Raw genomic sequence first — 15,683 nt, 5'->3', positions numbered from 1 at the left:
AATAAATAAGTGAATAAGTAAGTAAATAAATAAATAGAGCAGTGAAAACATTCCTGGGGCAACTGGCACAATTTGAATGTGGCCTGAATGGTTGATGACATTCAAGGAATTATGGTTAATTTTCTTAGATGTGAGAATGGTATCAGGTTATACAAGAGAATGTCTTTACACTCAGATGCTAAAATAGTCAGCAGGGAATGGCAGGAGGTCTGCCACTCACCTTCCAGGAGTTCAGCTAAGAAAGAGAGAAAGACAGAGACAGAGAAAACCCATAACGAATGGTACCAATTTCCAAATCACGGTAAAAAATGTGTTTTCTTACATGTTTCTGTACTCTGAACAATTTTCTTAAAGATAGTTGGAGACAGATGGCGGGCAGGAGGGAGCAGCCCTGGCGTGGCTCCATCACCGCATTTATCAGAGAACAAAACCAAGGTCAGTGAGAGGCCTACGGTGGCTCGAGGTCACACGGCGAGTCAGCCCCAGGACAACCCCTAGGACTTCTGCCTCTACGGCTTCTCTTGGCACAAGTAAGCCTGGGGTTTTGGTGTTTCCCTTCTGATGGCTCTCCGCTGTCCAGGGGCCATGTCGCCAGTGACCGTTGCCTGGCTCGTGTCCAGTTTCAATCAGCCTCCTCCCTCCGCCCCCTGCTGTGCTCCGCAGCCCCCAAGCACTCTTCCCAGCCCGGGTCACCTGCTCCCTCAGGGGGACTCTGCTGCCACAGACGGCTGTGTGGCCTTGCCCAGGCTTGTGCCCTCTCTGGGCTGAGGTGGGAGACCCTGGGCAGGGTACAAGGGGGACGTGCAGGACAGGGGCAGGGAAGGGAAAGGGGGGCAGAGACCCCAGGAACAGGCAGGCGAGGTCTCAGGGGTCACTGGCACACCTTCTACACCGCCCCCCGACACCCCCTGTCATTCCACTGACACCTCACGACAGGTGAGAGGGGGTCCCGAAGTCTGAAGATGGGGGGAGGCCACCCTGGCCCCACTCCACCCTCGGCCCCTCCCCCCAGCGTCCAGCCCTGCATCTCCCCGTTGGGTGCGCCAGCCTGGAATAAGCCTGTCACCAGCCTGTTAACAAACAGCTTGAAAGCAACCTTCTGAGGGCACCAGGGGCCCCTGATTGAAAAGGCAGGGGCACCTCCTGGGGGACCCGCCCACCCAGGGCCGGGAACACGTCTGGAACGTTCTTGCTTCAAAGCCTCTCAGGAGGCACTGACCACCGGGGTGAACCCCCGAGGGGTCCCAGGCCTCCTCCTCAGCCCCCGGGGGGATGGGGGGAACTCCAGCTGCACTGAGCCCAGCAGCACAGCCTGAGGCCCCAGAGCCTCTGAAGCCAAGAAGACTTTGCTTTTCCTCCAGACTCTGCTGTAACCAGAATGCTTTGCACTCCTTTTTTTTCCTCTGCAAGCTCAGAGCCTTCCCCCGACCGCCTAGCCCAAACAGCACGGGCAGCACTATTTGTTCTGAAGCTTGTGTGCTTGGGCCTGAGCCTGTCATACATAATCTGTGCTTTGTTGTGGCGACGAACGGCTAGCTGGGGGGTAACTGTCAGGGGAGCCCTGTGAGCCCCCAACCCCACAGGTCCATAGTCGAGAGTAAAATAAAGCTCTTCTCCCGTCGTGGGTTTCTCCCCTGGGCTTGGATCAGAGCCTGGTGGCCTCCCCTGGCCCCCTGCTGCGTATGGCCAGCAGGACCCCACCCCGTGCAGGACGGGCACACGGCCAGGGCAAGGGAAGGAAGCCACCCCCATGCTGCCCAGGCGATCCTCGGGAGGCCAGTGTCCTGCTCCCACCAGGCACCACACAGCTGGTCTGTCCTCTCCAGGCCCAGGAGCCCCAAGGGGCTCTTACTGGCTGGGAGGCCCCCACGGAGCAGAGGGCTCCTGCACCTGGTCGGGCTGGTCCCACCGGCCTTGTGATGGTTGATTTTATGTGTCAGCTTGGCTGGGCTACGGTGCCCAGTTCTTTGATCAAACACCAGTCTAGATGTTGCTGTGAAGGTGTGTGTGGATATGATTAACACTTACAATCAATTAACTTTGAATAAAGCAGATTACCCTCGATGGTGTGGGTGGGCTTCGTCTAATCAGTTGAAGCCCTAAGAGCAAACACCGGGGTTTTTCGAGAAAGAATTCTGCCTCAACACTACAACACAGAGTTCCTGCCTAAGCTTCCAGCCTGCTGCCCTGCCCTGCAGATTTCAGACTCGCTGGTCCCCACAACTGCATGAACCGATGCCTTAAAACAAATCTCTCTGTATAAATGCCTCCTATTTTTTGTTTCCGCTTCTCTGGAGAACGTGACTGACACAGGCCTCTTACACACTCAGATTCCTCCTTCCCACGAACTGTCAGAATCACAAAACACTGGCACCAAGAAGGATCACAGTGAACATCTTGTGCTGTCAACTGTCATTGTACAGCAGGAAAACTGAGTCCCAGAGAGGGGAAGGGGCTTGCCCAAAGCCACACAGCAAGCCCATGGCGCTGGATCTTGAAACCAGGTCTCTTGACTCCAGCCAAGAGACAAAATGACTCCAAATTATGGTAGGAAATGTCAAAAATATATTTTTAATGCAAGGAGGAAAGTAACCATGGGCACATCCCACCACCCGGCACCAGCCATGGTTGATTGACTTGGCTACAAATCTGGGGGCTCCCATGACCCCCCCTCTGGTTCAGTAATTTGCTAGAATGACTCACAGAGCTCAAGAAAGTGCTTTACTTACGGTTACCAGTTTATTTTAAAGGCTACAACTCAGGAACCGCCAAACAGAAGAGATGCACGGAGCAAGGTATGGGGGCAAGGCTGTGCACGGAGCTCCCAGGCCCTGGCTGGGTGTGCCACCCCCCAGCACAAGGATGTGTTCACCAACCCGGAAGTCTCCTGGTTCCAGAGTTTTCACCCAAGTTTCATTACACCGGCATAATTGATTAGACCACTGCCATTGATTAAACTCAATCTCCAGCCCCTCCCCGCTCCCTGGAGATTGAAGCGGGGGCTGACAGCCCTAACCCTCTCATCAGGAGGGTGGGTCCTCTGGCCGACCAGCCCCCATCCTGATGCTATCTAGGGGCCCCACCTTGAGTCATCTCATTAGTATGGCCTTAGGTAAGGTCAAAAAGGGCTCATTATGAATAAAATTCACTCCTATCATGCAGGAAATTGCCACGTTTTAGGAGCTCTGTGTCAAGAACTGGGGACAAGGATGAAATATATATTCATATTATACAGTAGTCCCCACCTTCAGGGCAACTCCTGTTCATCCTTTTGACCTCCCTTTCCAACCACAGTGTGTCAGGCCCCTCCCCCACACGCTCCCAGCACCTGGACCCATCATTCACCCCTGTGGTACCCATCGTTTGCACCTCTGGTACTCATCATTTGCAGCTCTGGTACACATCATTTGCACCTCTGGTACCTATCATTCGCAGCTCTGGTACACATCATTTACCGTTCTGGTACCCATCATTCACCGCCCTGGAACCCATCATTCACCGCCCTGGAACCCATCATTCACCGCCCTGGAACCCATCATTCACCGCTCTGGTACCCATCAATCGCAGCTCTGGTACCCATCATTCACCCCTCTGGTACCCATCATTCACCGCTCTGGTACCCATCATTTACCACTCTGGTACCCATCAATCGCAGCTCTGGTACCCATCATTCACCCCTCTGGTACCCATCATTTGCACCTCTCCACCAGGTACGAGTGGATAGCTGGTTCTGTGATCCTTTAGTTAACATGACTAGGGGGCTCCCTCACCGCCCCCCACCCCCCCGAGGTGGGGCCTGGACTTGATGAAACGGGATCCCTGAGCACCAGGCCCGGCATATACGGGCCCATACGGGCCGTATGCGTATACGGCATATAAATGCCGAAATAAAATGAGAATAAACCAGACATTACAAATGGACCATTTTTCCTCGGCAGTGGGCTTCAGAGCAGCAGCTCCATCACCCCCGACCTGCCTTGCCCTCCACCTGAGTCCACACACGCCTCAACTCCTTCCCGAACCTCTTGCTGCCAAGCCCTTTCCCTCTGAGCCAGGCTCCGTAGCCCGAGGATGGGGGACGTGGGCACCGAGGAGCCACCAGCATCGCGAGGCCGCACCGGCTAGAGCCATGGACCGGGGCAGGTGCAACACGGCCGGCGCGCAAAAGAGGCTTCAAATCACCCGACAGTTCTATGTATAATTCATAGCAAAATGGTTTGTTGCTATGAAAATATATTTGCACATTACACAAATAGACCCTCACAGCAATTATCTTAATGCTGTAGCTACAAATTATCACCTACTTACCTCGGGCAAATTAGCACCAAATTTAATTTGAGTGGCGCGGACGATGTGCGGGCCACATGGAGCAAGAGCCCACGGCCGTATTTGTAGGACCTGGCTCTCGGCTTTAGGCTCAGGATGGGGCGTCTGATAAAGGGCTCTGTGGGGAAGAGAGGTGGGCTCAGGGCCATCCACGCCTAACCCTATATTTACAGGGAGGTCACGGAGACCCAGAGAGAAGGAGGCTGGCACAGGGTCCCACCTGGGTAGGGGGGGCAAAGTCAAGGCATAAGGGGCAGGGGCTGAGAAGGGGGCCACCTGAGTTGGGATACCAGAGTCTCCGGGTTGCACCCCATGAAGAGTAATTTTCACCCTTTTGTCTCAGCTATGTCACAAATTTATTTATACAGACCCCACTACCCACTCTTGATCACAAACACCATTGGGTCCCCGACACTGGCGAGAAGGAAGGTGTAGATCATTTGTGCAGGTAGTGGGGCCAGAACCCACTGGAACCTGGGCGTGACACCCAAAGGTGGCAGCAGCAAGGTCCAAATGAGCTGTGACCTGCTACAGGACTTTGTCAGAGGCCTGCCCACAAGTCCCAGGGACAGTGGGCACTCTGAAAAGACAAGGGGGGTCTGCAGAGAGACCTGTGGTTCTTGTAGACACCAACCTCGAGACTTGGGGCCGTTCCCCTCCCCAGCATCCCTGTGGCCCTGCCCACGGTACCCAGGTGCTCGCTCAGGTGTGCACCCCTCACCTGCACAGCCCTCCAGCTGCAAAGAGCTGACCCACCCCACCTCCCAGCCTGCCTGGTTACCTAAGAGGAAGCCTATCTCCCCTCTCAAAGGTTTGCTGAGGAAGCCAAGTTGAGCCAATCAACACATGGCAACTTTCCTGGCCACAGATATGGGTTCATTCAGGCCTGTGAGGTATCAGGAAAAGCTTTCCAGGTGCTTCTGGGAAAGAAGATCACTTGCTGTCCTGAGAGGGCCACTGGAGGAGTTTCTCTCCACACAGCTGCGTATAAAGATGAGGCCTGGAATGGCTGGAGCCAATCTGCTGCCACCCCGAAGATCCAGCAGCCCACAAAAAGGGCAGGAAATTGCTCAGCCTTGATCAAGCCATACCTGATCTCCATAGCATCCCCAGACCATTTCAGCTACATGGGCCGATATGGCCACTTGGACTTTTGGGCTGGTTCAGAGCTGGGTTTTCTGTCTGTTACAGTCAAAAGCGTTAGGATGCCCCCAGACCCCCCACCTACCACAGGCTGGGAGAGGGGTTTCCTCCAAACTCTGGCAGCCCTCATCAGCCTACACCAGGTGTCCATGTGTCCTTCTTGACCCATCACCGTGTGTCCCCTGACAGCCAGGGCCATTTCTGACTCACGCTTGAGCCCCAGCACTCATCCAGCCCAGGACATGAAAGGAACTTGGGGTGTCTGTTGAACAAGAGAGCAGGCAAAGTGTACACAGCAGAGCCTAGCATTCAAAGCCTTCCTGGCCCGTCTCACCAACACCCCCCCCAACCCCAGGTCACTCCCACTGCCCACCTTGCTCACTCCACTGTCTGCCATCCCAGGCTTCTCTGTCCCGGAAGAGGACACAGCTGGGGGCTCTGCCATAATCTCCATCATCCATACTCAGACCTGTCGGGTGGGGGGACCCTGGGTCCTCTCCTCTCCTCCCTAAGGGATATTAAATCCCAGGCTCTCCACCCCCAAACCCAGATCTCAGGCCCAGACCTCTCCCCCAACTCTCAACTCGAATATCCCAACTACTTACTCCACACCTCCCATGACACCCTCTGAGTGCCAACAGTGTCCTGTAGTTCTTGGAATAAAATTCAAACCCCTACAAACACCTGAAAGACTCTTGTGGCCTGGCCCCGCCGCCCTCAGGAACTCATCTCATACCACTCCACGCCACCCTCATTGTCTCTGCTCCAGCCACAAAAGCTTCAGGGTTGCTCCTCAAACATGCCAAGCTGTTCCTGCCTCAGGGCCTTTGCACATGCGGCCCCCTCTAGCTGGAACACACAGCTCCTGCAGGGAGTAAATGATCCCTATGGTTTCTATTACTACCATTGGCTCAAGTCCAATTCAATAATTCAGTCTGAATCCAAATCTACCTCCTCACTGGCCTCCTTGGAAATCGAAGTGGTATCCACAGGGCCCCCATAAACCAACACTCCACCTTCAGTTGCTTCTATATAGAAAGATCTGGTTACAGTTTAGCCGGGCCAAATAAAGACTTGCCCCCGATGAAGCCAGAGAGAAAAACACCCCAAGTCCCCGGGGAAGGTCAGGCCACTTGTACTTTGCAGAGCCAGGGATCTGATTCTGATCCCCTCTGTACCCGATCCACAGACCCCTCTGTACCTCTGCAGTGTTGGCCCCCAGCCCCTGCGCCAGCGCTGTGAGCATGCAGCACAGATGAAGAGTCAGAGGAATGGGTTCCAGCCCATGTCCCCCCCTACTCAAGGTGCCTCCTCAGTGAAGCCGGTCCACTCTTCTCAGACCCCACTCCCCCATCTGTGAAATGGGCACAAGCCCTGCCCCACCAGCGCCACAATGAGGATCAAATAAAGGGCACGTGTGACATCACGCTGAAAGGTTGGGCACCCTGGAGGCAAATGCATGGTAACGGTCACCAGGGCTGTGGAAGCCACGTACAGACCACTCCTAAAGAGGCCAGGCATTGGTCAGAAGACAGATTAACCTTATTTGGATCCTGACAAAAAATATAAGAAATGTTTATATTTGAGGCAATTGGGATTCTGAATACTAACTGGGTATTGGATATTAAGGAATTATGGTTCATTGTTTTAAGTGTGATAATAATATTGCGGTCATGTTATAAAAGTGGAGGCACCCTGCAGTATTTATGGAGCACGAGTATTAAAATAACAGGGGAGCAGGGGGTAAGCGGGGGCGGGGGAGGTGAGCCGGTGGGGGAGTGGGGAGGGGAGAGCAGGTGGGGCTGAGCGCAAGCCAGGTTGGCTGCAGCATGGTGGCGGTTTATGCTAGGATGTCTGCTTCCTTTTGAACATCTGAAATTCTCCATCACGGGAAAAACTTAAATAAATCCATCAGCCCTCCTACCTAATATGCAAGGTGTTATAACAGCACAGACCTGGGAGCTTTAGGGACATGGGTGGGAGCAGAGACCCTCACAGCTGCAGGGGCCTCAGAGGTCCCTAGAACTTGATGTAGATCGTGGCCCAGAGAGGAGGTGCTTTCCAGAAGTCCCACACATGCCCTGCTGGTCCACATCCCAACCACAGGCCGTTTTTCTGTGGATGACAAACGCCCCTCCCAGCCCAGACAGCCTCCTGGCCACCGGTTTCCTTTGCTTGTTTTAGTTTTATGACCAGGTTGGGGGAGGGAAGGGGCAGCTCCCTAGAAGCTTCTGGACTCCTGACCTGCCAAATCAGTTCCTTCAATGGAACAGTCACAGGCTCCGACTGAAACAAACTTCTCATGCCCTCCTCTGTCCAAGGTCACTGAAGAAAGAACCGTTTGGCCCCCGCCCCGGACAGGACCAGGTTCCACACAAGCTCGGTCCCCCACACGCCTTCCCTGGTTGGGCACAGGGGTCGGGGGGAGGCGGGACAACGAGTACTGCTAAGTGTAAACACCTATAAAGGTGCCCTGCCCTGTTTTAGGCACTTTGCACACATTAACTCATTTGTTTCTTTCTCCCGGGAACCCTAGGAGTAGGTGATAACACTGCCCATATTTTACAGGTGGGGAAACCAAGGCACGGAGTGATCAGCTCCTCTGGTTAGCAACTCACGGTCACATGGCCGGGAAGGGGGTCGGGGCGTCAGGCTCCAGCGCCAGCTGTTAACCAGCGCACACTCTGCCAGCACTGAGCACCCGTGTTATTCCCTCTGAGCTTCAGGACACCCTGCTGCTTGATGCCCATTTGAGAGGTGAGAAAACGAGGACCCGACTCAGCCTGGTCGCCTGCCTTCCAGGGACCCAGAAACCAGGACAGTGGCCAGATCCAGCTGCCAGCAGCTCTGGGAGCCTCCAGGAAGGTGGCTGGGACGGGACCCTGCAGCTGAGCCCCACACGGACATCTCTGAGGTCATCCCCCTCCCTCAGTGCCAGGCCCAGAAGGGGACCCTCAGATGTACCCTGGGCGGCCCGGGAAGCCTCTGGATACATGTAGCACATCTTCCTTAAGCATCAATTTTAATCAAAGGATTGAGGGAAAAGTTAGGTAATTTATCTGAAAAGAAACTGAAAGCATCATTTTCATATCCCAAAGCTATTCTCACATAGATTTGAAGGGCAGTCACTGGCAGCCTTGGAATGTCTCCACCCAGGAGACAGACCTCAGGGCCCTGGGAGGCGGCTGGCCCGGTGGGGAGGGCGTGAATGCTGCAGCCACAGCACAGTGGGCCTGGCTCTCCATTCACTGGCCATGTGACCTCAGAAAGTCATCTAAACATCCCTGCCTCAGTTTCCTCATCTGTAAAAGGGGACAGTAACAGCCTCTGCCTCATGAGGCTGGTGTGAGTGAGGAATGAGGCAATCAAGTGGACAGTTAGGGCCTGAGAGCCATTAGCAAAGGTGCCCGTGATGCTTTTGGGGAAGGATGGCCAAGGGCGGATACTTTACAGGTCAGGAGGCTGAGTCCCCAAGAGGGAAAGTGACCTGCTCCAAAACTAGGTCTCTGACTCCCTCTGTGGTTCATTCTCCCCCTCCTGCTGCCTCTGTGCCTTGGTTTCCCCATCAGTAAAAGAGGGTAAAATCAGGGAATGGGTATGCACGCCAGGCACTTCCAGGGTGGCTGAGCTCTTGCTGGAAGCCACCATCCATGGCGTGCCCACAACCGACTCAGCTGGAACTGGCTTGTTAGGGAGATGCCAAGATCCATGGGATGTTTAGTCAAGTTTCCAGACCTTAAAACATCTCGCTGCAGCGCCCATCAGCAGAGGAGTGGATAAAGATGTAGCATATATACACAATGGAATATTACTCAGCCATAAAAAAAAGCATCAAATATTGCCATCTGCAAAAGTACAGATGGACCTGGAAGGTATTATGCTTTGTGAAGTAAGTCAGAGAAAGACAAATACTTTTTCACTTATATGTGCAATCTAAAAATTAAACAAATGAATACAACAAACAAACAAACAAAACATCTCACTGAGGGTGCACTTCAGCGACTCAATGACAACCAAGTAAATTCCTACTGGCTCCACCTGACCACCTGTCAGGTACTCTACAGGTATTTCTACCCCCACCTCACATGTGACTTATCCCCAGCCAACTACAGTCCCCCAGCCTCTGTGTAACCTCATTGTGCCACACCCTTCCCTGCCTATCTCTCACCCATCTTCCAACTCAAAGGTCACTTCCTCCAGGAAGCCCTCCCTGACCTCCCACAAGCCCCTGGCTTCCCTCTGTCACACAGAGGCTAGACTTTGAGTCCTCCGTGGGCAGGGGACTGGGGAGGTGGCTGTCCACAAGGACTAGCCCGGCTCAGGCCAGTGCACTGTGTCCGTCTTCACCCCTCGGCCCCTGCCCTGCTGTTGGTTTGAGAAATGGTTTAACGTCACTGCATTAAAGGAGAAACTCACAAACAAGACCCTAAAACCGCCAACAGAGACCGACCAAAGGATATTTACTACTGAGTCTTAGATTTTGAGTTCTCTCCAGGACAAATATCAACACTGCATTTCACCATCAATAAGCACCGCGTGCTCTGGAATCCACACAGCCTCCTTCACAAAACCTCAAAGTCTGTGGCCTCCAGACAGCCAAGGTCAGGTCCCCACACCGCCGACAAGGACTGAGGAACTCCTCCCCTCCCACCCTGCTTCCTTCTCCTGGAGCCTTAGCCTCCACTCTTCACCCACCTGCCAGGCCCTGGGGAACCCCCAAGCCAGTGCTGTTGACAGTGGCGCAGGGCCAAGGTTTGGGAAAAGTGAAAGCGTCCAGGGCCTCTCCCCTAACTGGCGATTTTGGAGCCTGATTTAAGTTTTGGGCATATTAAGTCTTGGGGGTCCATCCCCTGTGATGAGCGGGCCCGCACCCCCAGCCGGAGCCTCTGAGTCTGAATCAGTGCAGCAACTTCTCAGCCTCAGTTTTCACATCTGTGAAGCGGAGCGATGCTTCCCGCCTCCCAAGTTGGAGCTGAGGGAACTGATGTGTCGGCACAGTGTGCGGACCCGGCCGGATCGGAGACCCTGAATTTGGGGAGGAAAATGCGGGAACGGTGAAAGTTTGGGCTGAGACGGCCCAGCCGCACCAAACCAAGACATGAAAAGGCGGGAGAAGCGAGGGAGCAGGGAAGGAGGGGACGGGGGTGCAGGAGGGTGCGGGGGAGCAGGACTGGAGGAGTGGGAGAGGAGCGCGCTCGTGCAAAACGGGGGTGGGTGGGTAGGGTAGGGGTTGAGGTGTAGGAGGGGCCGGGAACCCGCGGGGGCGAACGCGGGCACCGGGGTCCCCGCCCGTCTCCGCGCCGCGTCATGTGGCCCCGCCCCCCTCCCCGCCTCGGCTTGCCCGCCTGAGCAATGGGCCCAGCCCCAGAACCCGCGCTGCGTCCCCACCTGGGCCCAGGCGGGTTCCCTCCCGCGGACAATGGGCCTTACCTGACTGCAGCTCCGCCGGTGCCTCCCCTGGGCTCGGCTCGGCCTGCGACTCACCTGGCCCCGCCCCGGACGTGGCTCCCGTTCAGGCCCCGCCCCTCGCCCCGCCCCGCGCGCTACCCCGCCAGCGCTGTTTCCCTGGAGCACAGGACCTGAGTGGCCCAGGGTCACTGCGGGCTAGGCCTGCATTTCTGCGCATGGGCAAAGTCATCGTTCCAGCCCTGAGGCGGGGGTCATGTACTCGGGAAAGACCAGGCTGGGGCCCAGATACCCCTGGAGGTGCCACTGACGTTCCGGGGCCCCAGGCAAGAGGATGACTGGTCCTCCGATAGGATCGCATTCCCACCCGGAGAGCCGCTCGGGAGGTGGCGTTCTAAGGGTGGATTTCTAACAGGCCCGGTGTCTGTCGCCCCCTTCTGGCTGCAGCTCTGTCTCCGCTGCCTCCTCCCCGTCTCCCGGGTTTCTGAAGGTCGGCACCCGGGGACTGGGTCTGCACCTGTTTTCATTTACTCCCCAGCCTCCTGCTTTCAATACAGCCTATACCAGATGATCCCCAACTAACGTCTCCCGACTCCAGCCTCCTGCCTCTGACTGCCCACCTGACATCCCCACACGTCCACGTGGGCTCCTCTCCTGGGCTTCCCATCTGGTTCTCCACCAGACCCTTCCAAACCCGTCGGGGCATCCTTGGCTGCCCTCATTCCCTCACACCCCATGCGTGGTCCCTGGATGAGCCCCGATAGCTCTTCCTTCAAAACATGTCACAGTGCCACCACTTCTGTCCACCCACACTGGCCCAAGTGGTCCAGGCCACGAGCATCTCTCACGTGGCTCAGTGCAGCAGCCTCCTAATGCATCTCCTGGCTTCTGCCCTTGCCCCTTTCCATCTGTGTCAACACAGCAGCCAGGGGGATCCTTTCGTGAGACCCTGCCCTGCCCCTGCTCAAGTGTCCCTCCCCCTCCTGCTCTTGGGGGAGGGGGCTGGCGCTAGTAGCTACACAATCCCAAGCTGCCTTGCGTGGAAGGTGGCACGGCTGCTGGCAGCTCTGGGGTCACGTGTGGTGGGCTCTGTGGTCCCCAGTGGCCTGTGTACAGCAGCCAAGACAATCAGGTGTGTTGACCCTCCCCATTTCTAGAGGGGGGAATCTGATTGCAGAGGCCAGCTTGCATAATATCACACGCTGCTACAGTGACTGGTTCCGGTTCCAGAAGTCACTGGGCCTAAGCCAATCACGCAAGCCTTCGTTGGGCCACAGTGAGCAGTTCAGGACACTCCAGTTGGTGGGAGGAGCTGGACTTTGCCTGGAAGTTTGGGGAAGAACAAATCCTGCTCTGTCCTTTCCTCTCCCCCAACTTAGGTGAGAAGCTTAGTGCGCTGGGAATAGCAAGAAGCCATCCTGTGACCACAAAGGGATCTGGGCTTAGGATAAAACAGAGATGGCAAGGAACTGGGTCCTTGGTGACCTTGCAGAGCCCCTGGATCAAACCCACCCTGGGGCCCACACTTCCTCCAGACTTTCTCATTAAATGCACCAATAAATTCTCTTATTGTTTGAACTAGTTTGAATTTTCTATTTCTTACAGCCAAAATGCCCTCGGATAAAATATCTTTATACCTTTTAGCCAAATTGCAAAGTGTTTCTCTCTTGACAGCATTAGCAGAAAAAAAACCCCAAGGAAGCCCTGGATGGCTGAGCCTGAGGCACATGACCATTCCAGGGATAGGAAGGAAGTTAGACCAAAACTTTATCCTCCCCAAAGTCAAGACAGTCATCTCAAGCCAGTCGTGCTAATGGCAGCCATGAGCCCTGAGGCTGTTTGCTCGCTGCAGTATCTCCAGTGTCTAGCCCTGCGTCCGGCATATGGTAGCCACTATCCCCAATCAGTATGAATGAATGAATGACCACTGTTTCTCTCTACCGTCACTCAAGCAGCTGCCTGTTTCTGTGCAAAGAATTTGTAACCATCCTAGCACATGGGCCTGTTCACCTCACACAGCACACTTGCATGTTATTATGTGTACCTTCCTTGCTCCCAAAGGACTTTGGTGGTGAGAAAGCAGAAGCATCTATGGTGCTGCCTGACCTCTAAGTCTCATGCATACCTGAGCCCCCAGATGGATCAGGAAGGAGGCCTATTTCTGGGTTGAAACTCTTCTTCCCTCTCAAAACTTGACAAGGAAATCGAGAGGATGCCTAATGCCAGGGACTCACACTTGATGGGCTTCATCTAGTGCTTTGCGCTGGTTTCTCTTTTCCTTTTGTGGCATGTAAACACCTTTTATTATCAATGTCAGATCGGTCTCATGAAAGCGGGACAATTTGCAGGTTTTCTGGTTCAAAAAGCGACTTTGGACAGAAGGAAGAGAAAACACCCCCCAGCTGGTCTACGGCTGGCAGTGTAATTTCATGGTATTAAGACATGTCAGGGGGAATGCCGCCCTCCTCGCATATGTGTTTTGTGAAAATCTCATACAAATTCCACTACCATAGGTTAGTGATATTTAAATATATACAATAAAGCAATCATACAGAATGATTGTCAGGAAAAGAATGCAGGTGTATCCTGCCTTTCATAATAAAAGGAAAAAGAAGTAGAAAGAAACTGTGAGACCCAGGCCAGCTCCCTTTTTGGTTCTTCTGGTTTTCCCCAAGCACGTCTAATCAATAACCCACCAGTTAGTCATTTCCTTTTGTAGCTATAACAATAACTCCTTGCATTTCAAATGCTTTGCGATAGAAAAGAAAGAATAATAATGCAAAATGAAGGAATTACATCTGAATGGTATTATTCTCAGCTTTATTAAATTTGCTCTCGGTACAAATGTTTATGAAGTCGGAGAGCTGCTTCTCCCCCAAGCAGCAAATTCCACATCAATAAGCAGTGGGGGATGGGAGCTTGAAGGAAGGAGGAAAGAAAGACCCCTGGTCCCTGGTCTCCGGCTTCTCATTTGTTTTTTTCCAAATTAACTCTCCCTGCCAGCTGCTTGAGCCAAGACGTGGTCTGCTTTGAACCTTATTAAAACCATGAAACCAAAATAGGTTGAGCCAAAAGGCATCTGGGAGATCGTGTTGCAAGCCTCCCCCTTAAGGGCGCAGACCAGCGAGGTGAGGGGTTTTCTCTGCTGCTGTATAGCCAGGCCAGGAACCCCAGCCAGGTTTCCCGACTCCCTGCCCTCCTATCACGTGCCCTGGTCCAAGTTCTAGAGCAAATGCATTCGGTCGTTAGCATTGACTGCAAACTGAGTACAACCCATATGCACACTCCACGATGTCTTTGATTGCGTGGTCCTAATTGTTGAAACTCTTTTGATTTGAAACTGAGCAGGTGACATTCTTGATGCCTTTTCTTTTTTTTTCTTGATGCCTTTTTGACATCAGGCTGGAACGCTGGTTGTGTCCTCTGACACCGTGCACCTTTCAAATGCCCTTGCTGTATTGGGATTCCCTGCCTTTACGAGTCTCTCCACCCAAGGTGGCCAGACCACGGGTTTACCCAGAGTCCTTTGCAGCCAGGACCCAGACATTGACTAGGCTCCACCATTGCGACCTACACCGTAAGAGAGGAGGTGGCCCTGCAATTTATTATGGGAAAGGGCAGCCTCGGATGTTCAGCTCGGGGGGGGGGGGCGCGGACACTGCAGTGGGTACAAGTTTAAATACCTGGGACATGATTGCTATTGATGCTGGTGACAGTTGTGCGTTTGGTCCAGTACAACTGGAGCATCGTTGTGTGGTGGGAGCATCTCTGCGGGGTGGGAGCATCTCTGTGCCATAGCAGCCTCTCTGGGCAATGGGCGTATCTCTATGGGGTGTGAGTATCCCTGTGCAGTGGCGCAGTAGTGGCAGTTTTCCCACCAGCCCTGTCATATGCGATGGTTTGAGGCATTGTTCCTGGAAGGTAAGCCTCGAGCTTGGCTCTCCCACCTCCTGACAACTCTAGGAACTCCCAACATCCTTTAATAAACTCCTTCTCTGGGTAATCAGCCAGAATCTGCTTCCATTGCTTGCAAATAAGAGCCCTGCCTTATCCTGCATCCTCCTATTTCATGCTACCCTGTCCCTCCTCCCCGGCCAAACACAGGCTGACGTAAATCCCCATAGTGAAAAGAGAAATGCCAACATGAGAAATTCTTCTTGTGATGATGTCGATGATACTTTACATTTTTATAGCTTTTTACAGTCTGTTAAAGCAGTTCTGAGTTTTCTGCAAACACGTCCGTCAATGAGGAGAAGGGTCCTTGGGTGAAACCATCAGTTTATTAAGTCATTATCACCTTCAGGTCAAAATCCATTAAGTGCTTGTCGGGCCCCATACACTGTCATCTGCACAGAGCTTCTTAATCAAGGATGCTTGGTATCTCGGGGTTTGTGATCTTACAGCCCCTGCTCTGCGCGTGTCCATAGTGTACAGACAAGCAGAGAAATATCACCGGTCACAGAATATTACATCTGGAAAGATCCTCACTACGGATGAGGAATCTGAGAATGAGTGACTGGCCCAATATTACACAGCAAGGTAGTGACCAATTCAGGATCAGAACCCCGGGTCCTGGCTCTGCCCACGATGGGTATGCAACACACATAAATAAATAAAATGCCATATCCCAGTATCAGCCTTCTCCCCATCCACAGATGACCTTCCTCTAGAGTGTTTGGGAAAGAGGAGTGTATCAGTTAGTCATGCCAGGTTATGCTGCAGTAACAAACATCCCCAGTCTCAGGGGCTTACACCAGATTAGGTCTACTTCTCATGCACGCTGCCCATCCACAGCCTCCTGGGACCCG

General features: G+C 53.7%; 1 protein-coding gene across 2 annotated transcripts in view; it reads right to left on the bottom strand.

The window, feature by feature from the left end:
* The window catches only part of PRR5 (proline rich 5), a 131,584-nt gene that overhangs the window by 59,620 nt on the left and 56,281 nt on the right, over positions 1-15,683 (bottom strand). The window contains exon 10 of one of the 2 annotated variants that reach the window (XR_014233419.1): positions 14,241-15,541. The exons of the other annotated variant lie outside the window; for it this stretch is intronic. The gene's annotated coding sequence lies outside the window, so the exon portion shown is untranslated. Of the gene's footprint in view, positions 1-14,240; positions 15,542-15,683 lie in introns of those variants that run through there. 2 annotated transcript variants of the gene reach the window in all.

Source organism: Balaenoptera borealis, assembly GCF_965194805.1.
Source record: "Balaenoptera borealis genome assembly, chromosome: 13".
Lineage (NCBI taxonomy): Eukaryota > Metazoa > Chordata > Mammalia > Artiodactyla > Balaenopteridae > Balaenoptera > Balaenoptera borealis.
This window is presented reverse-complemented; position numbering and strand designations above follow the sequence as displayed.